The sequence below is a fragment of the Maylandia zebra genome, linkage group LG7, assembly GCF_041146795.1.
Source record: "Maylandia zebra isolate NMK-2024a linkage group LG7, Mzebra_GT3a, whole genome shotgun sequence".
NCBI lineage: Eukaryota > Metazoa > Chordata > Actinopteri > Cichliformes > Cichlidae > Maylandia > Maylandia zebra.
The window spans coordinates 7,384,004-7,390,003 of record NC_135173.1 but is presented as its reverse complement, the minus strand read 5'-3'; the positions used below and the strand labels follow the sequence as shown (position 1 = coordinate 7,390,003).

The 6,000-nt window shown below is 37.0% G+C and overlaps 1 long non-coding RNA gene and 1 other non-coding gene across 2 annotated transcripts; both read right to left on the bottom strand.

Annotated features, from left to right (window-relative positions):
- Positions 1 to 1,271: 1,271 nt before the first annotated feature.
- Positions 1,272 to 1,696, bottom strand: LOC143419621 (uncharacterized). Its single transcript, XR_013099633.1, has 3 exons — positions 1,558 to 1,696; positions 1,379 to 1,456; positions 1,272 to 1,291 (listed from the first exon to the last, which is right to left on the bottom strand). It is a non-coding gene; the product is annotated as an uncharacterized LOC143419621 (long non-coding RNA).
- A 3,775-nt stretch (positions 1,697 to 5,471) lies between these two features.
- Positions 5,472 to 5,544, bottom strand: trnar-acg (transfer RNA arginine (anticodon ACG)). Its single transcript has one exon. It is a non-coding gene; the product is annotated as a tRNA-Arg (tRNA).
- Positions 5,545 to 6,000: the final 456 nt, after the last annotated feature.

Genomic DNA, 6,000 nt, shown 5'->3' with positions numbered 1-6,000 from the left:
TTTTGGCCACTTACTAAATTCATTTCATCTTAAGCAGGCCTTTTGCTTTCTATCAGTGTAATACAAGACAGCTGGACTCAACTATCAGCCACAAGGAGGATTTCTCCTTTCACTCCTATTTTATTTCAGTTCCACAGTTACATGTAAAAAATGCATTGGTGTACCCATCATCAAACTACTGTTGTCATTGCAAAGGATTATTTTACATATCTGTGTTTAGGATTGTATATCCAGTAAGACTGACATTTAAAAAAAACACACACAATATAAGCATGACTTAATATTAATTTTATTTTAGTATAAGGATTAGTAAAGAGACACTGTTGGTCCATACTAACTAATATTTTGCAGTATCTAAAAACTGAATCATGGCTTGGTCTGATGCTGCAACGCCTCGGGAATGAGAACGGGCTGGATTATTTTTTAAAACTATAAAAAAGACAAAAGAGATGTGACAACAAATCGCTGCGTTCTGCATTTTCCTCATGCTGTTTGATCTTCTCTGGGACGGTCTGAGTCAGGAAGACAAAGCGCTCCTTCTTCAGGTGCTGAGCAGTTACCTGCTTTTTTAAACCAATCGCCAGGTATTTTCTTCTGCTTCATACTTTGGCCAGTGGACTAGGTTTTTCCCATCAGGAGATCTGAACAGATATACATTTGTTATTCAGTTATTAAATGTGTGAAATGTACAATAGTTGGACATTCCTACCCTGTGCAAGCAAAGTTCCCAATTAGCTCATCATGATTTTGCTTAACTGTTCCGCATTCTCAGGGCACGGATCTAAAACGATCATGTTGCAAAACATATTTTTCAAACACGGGGAAAACAAAACAAATGCAGTACTGTGTTGAGACAGAGATTTTTACAGAGAATTCTTACTGGCTAATTTTACATGGGTAGTTGTGAAGCAAAGTCCAAAAACCGTAAACATTTCATCTGCATGGTCAGTCCCAACAAAGCTCGGCCTTTTCTGCTGCAGGAATTTCGGAGGATGTTGGTACTCATACAGGTATACAGGAGCACCTGCATCTATACTTAGACGAATGTGTGTGATATTTGTTAATGAATGTATGTAACAGTAAATATCAAGTGTTGGGTTTTAAACAGATTTGTATAATCTTTTATTAAACAAATTAAATTACCTCTGTGAGCATTAGCAGCTTTGATCGCTGGAATGGTGAAAAACAAATCTCCAAGCATCTCAGTGTACCCATCTCTGTTTTTCACACGGTCGTCACCATTTCCAATATATTCATCAGCTATCACATCGCTGATAAATGCTGCTTTAGGCTTAAAGAAATAAGCAACACATCAATCAAAGAAGCTCGAGCAGGTCGGGGACAGTAATATTGTAACATCAAGTGGTGTCTGCCTTACGTCGGGGTAGAAGAAGGAAACCATGTTCAAAAGAAATTCCCGATCTAGTCCTTCTGTCCAGTTTTGGGGAGCAAAAAACTAAAAAAAATACAAAGCCACTATTAAAGTTTCACAATTGCTGGCATAAGTTCTGTTTGTGACCACTGGGCTCTTTATTCACAGGCTTCTACAACACTTACTGATGCAAGCATCCATCCACCTTCATCATTATTGACACCAGTCATGAATGGAACAGCATGGAGTTCATGTTTACGAAACAGCTCATCCACAGGTTTAGTCAGGAAATGTCCATCAACATTTACTTGAAATCTCAAATTTGGATCCCTAAGAGAGTAAAATGTACAAAAGTGAAAGATGTGATAGCATGAACATAGCTGAGGGAAAAATGGAAATCTTCAAATAAACATTGTAGAAGACATAATAATCATTCTCTATCATGTTTGCACCCATTACCTCACCTGTGTAAAACCCACCATAGTATCAATATCAAGGTTTCTCATGCAGTCACTGATCTTCTTTGTGCTTTCAAGGCTGCAGCCAGATGCATTTGCAACTGCCCGAGGTCAGATATAAAATAGAAATGTCAAATATTTGTCAAAACAAATCCATTGCCAGAGTTACCTTATTCTGCAACAAAAATGTTTTTAACACACTCTAAAAAGGAAGAATATTGATAATTAACCTGCGCCATTGGTAGAGGATTATCTGCCACAACTGTATCCACAGCAGCTGTGCCACTCTCAGCAATGGCACGATGAAACAGCCCATCAGACAGTGGTGACAGGAGCTGGTGATTCAAGTAACATATCAAATATTAATTTTTGTTCTAGAGTGAAAAGGTTTATTTAAAGTTCCTCTAACTGTAGATTCTTACCAGAAGAGACACGCTCACTCCACCAGCAGACTCTCCAAATATAGTAACTAATCCTGGGTCTCCTCCAAAGTTGTGAATGTGCTGCTGGATCCACTTGAGAGCTTCAACCTGGTCCAGCAGGCCAAAGTTCCCCGAAATGTGCTCATCTCCAGCGCTGATAAAACAAAATGCATTTTTTTGACTGAAACATCTTTTTATAAGACACTTTTATTTATGTCTTTAAAGCAGATGACCTTTTATACCAGACCCCACCCTAATACATGATCACAATCATGCCTCAGTTTGATCGGAGCCTTTTCCTCACAACATGAGGAAAAGCGAGCTGTTGCTGTAATGCCTCCAATATTAAAGACTTATGACAAGATGATATGATATACAGACCGTAGAAAAAGTCTAACATTGAAGTGTGTGCATTCTTAGAGCATCAGTGGCCTTATAGCAGTCACAGAAGGAGTCATGAGTCATATCTTGTTAATAATTTTACCTCCTCACTACGTACGACTCTGGATACTGTAGCTCCTGTGAAAACTAAGGCCTCAAATCAGAAGTACTTGACTCTGTGGTATAATTCTCAAACATGTAGCCTAAAGCAGATGACTCGTAAACTGGAGAGGAAATGGCGTGTCACAAATTTAGAAGATCATCATTTATCCTGGAGAAATAGTTTGTTGCTTTATAAGAAAGCCCTCCACAAAGCCAGAACATCTTACTATTCATCACTGATTGAAGAAAATAAGAACAACCCCAGGTTTCTCTTCAGCACTGTAGCCAGGCTGACAAAAAGTCAGAGCTCTATTGAGCCAACCATCCCTTTATCATTAACTAGTAATGACTTCATGAACTTCTTCACAATTAAAATTTTAATCATTAGAGAAAAAATTAACAATAATCATCTCACAGATGTAATATTATCTACAGCTACTTTTAGTAAAATTGATATTCATTTAGACACTGACGCTAAAAAACTAGTTCATGCATTTATTACTTCCAGGCTGGACTACTGTAATTCATTATTATCAGGATGTCCCAAAAACTCCCTGAAAAGCCTTCAGCTAATCCAAAATGCTGCAGCAAGAGTCCTGACAGGGACTAGAAAGAGAGAGCATATTTTTCCTGTATTGGCTTCCCTTCATTGGCTTCCTGTTAAATCCAGAATTCAAAATCCTGCTCCTCACATACAAGGTCTTAAATAATCAGGCCCCATCTTATCTTAATGACCTTGTAGTACCATATCACCCTATTAGAGCACTTTGCTCTTGCACTGCAGGCCTACTTGTTGTTCCTAGAGTATTCAAAGGTAGAATGGGAGGGAAAGCTTTCAGGCCCCTCTTCTGTGGAACCAGCTTCCAGTTTGGATTCAGGAGACAGACACTATCTCTACTTTTAAGATTAGGCTTAAAACTTTCCTTTTTGCTAAAGCATATAGTTAGGGCTGGACCAGGTGACCTTGAGTGTGGCTTTTAAGAAGAAACTATTCTTGAGTCTGTCAGTCTTTGTGCTGATGCACCTTCATTTTTGCGGTGCGGAAATATTTGAGCAAGGTACTGAAATAACTGGACAAAAAATTTAACCCAAATTTGAAATCAGCATGAAAAGAACTACAAATCCCAAATAAAAATACCTGTGATGATTATGACATGTTGACCTGTGTTATTTAAATAAATTCAGTATTAAGGGAAAGTCTCAAACCGCTGCTTTAAAGCTTTATTCATGTTCAGAATGGCATGCAATAGGAAACGTGCTCTTTCACCCGTCAGGGTGCTGTGCTGCTCAGATTACAGACACACACTCTGATTAGAATTTCAGCACCCTTTTTTTTTGGCTTAAATTGGTTTAAAAAATCTAATCTGAAGTGTCATACTTAATATATAATTTATTACTGGGGAAAAATTCCACTTCTCTGCCTTTTTTTTTTTTACAGTAAATGTCCCTTGTTGTATATAATCTCTGCAACACTTGTACCGTGTCCTACTAAAAGAGTTTATCTTCCATCCTCTCCCATGGGTACACCCTGCTTGATTCTTTGCTATCTTTTATCTAAACAATAAATAGGCTATAATGGGAAAGATATCACCTAAACCCCTCAAAATGAGAATAGGTACAAAAAACTCACAACTTTTTGTTCATTCCTCTTTGAGCTACATATCTAAACAGAAAATATAGCTACAATCTGATTAACATTAAGTACATGTGATATTTAATGGTCAGTTTATTATGACTGTCATTGTCATAAAACCACTGAGTGATGATTGTTTGATATCTTTTGATTTAAATAAATAATGCTGTTAGGATCTTTTTCAAAGAGAGACATTGTTCTCATTCTTATTTGCGGTATTATGCATATTATTGTCATAATACCACTGAGTGATGATTTATTACTAGTGCTAGATTTAAACAGATCTTTTTTAAACAAACAAACAAACAATGAAAAACATGCACTATATGTAGGATAAACAAATACAAAGGCGTAAATTTGACATCATTTAAGTGTTGTCACAGCGGTCATTTTCCTAAAAAAAGGTTTTCTCCTACTTACCCTGAAGATCTGCAATAACACAGAGGAATAAAACTGATATCAGAAAAGAGAAAGTCTGCTTTGCATAGAACTTCATGGTCCACTCGACACAACACCACACAGATTCTCAGAAATGTGAGCAAAGAGCCAAGAGACAGAAAGAGTGCTTCATCATATGAGGCTTTCTCCTTTTATCTGTCACATAGAGACAGATAGTGTTTCTTGCAGGATGTGACCCAGTTTTTTATTTATTCATTATATATCAAGACTGCTACAGAGAACCTACCTTATTAGAGTAGCCAAAAGTGACACAATTAATAATTCGGCATTAATACAATAAAAACAACTGTGTTACCTTAAAAAAAACAAAACCAAACATATTTGTTTAAACTCTAAAGGTGGACATTTTAACATCGGGCTCCTCGCGCCTCAGAAAATGATACAGGTTGAAAATATGGTGTTCAATACAAAATAATAATCTATACATATTATCCGGTTTTAAAGTATCCCAATTATATAGTTTTTACGCAAAATACCTTTGTGGACAATACATGGTCTTATAATTTTCATACATGTATAATTATACATGGTTTTAGATGTTTGAATCAATGGCATTCGCTACTTCAATGCAGCCACTAAACTAGCAACACATTTAGCAAACAGGGGAGCAAAAGTTTAATTTCACAAAACCGAAAAAGATTTCACGAGCCAGCCAGGAGTCGAACCTAGAATCTTCTGATCCGTAGTCAGACGCGTTATCCATTGCGCCACTGGCCCGATCTGGTATGAATCATTATCGCGTCACTATTTCAAGAAACACTAAGAAACAGGCCGCGTTGGTTATTCCTGACTTGAAGTTAAAAGATCCTAGCGAGATTTATTTCCAGAAACCAAACATTACGTGTAAGACATTAACCAAAACAACGACACATGATATTTAACTGGAATGCATAAACAGTAAGCGTATGTCCAAATATTTACCGACAAGTAACCCATTTATAAACCTCGTGGTTGCAAACGTGGTTGCCACGGCTGAAGTGATGACTGTTTTCCGCCAAATGTAAGTTTGATCAAACTACTCCTTCCGTTCAGATATGAAACTATATGGAAATTGTGTTATGCTAGCATATTATTCCAAGTTACTGGAAAACTATTTTTTTTTTACATTATACGCATTTTGCCGTACATGGGAATGTGACCTTGATTATAACGTGATTGAGGGAGTCTGAGTTG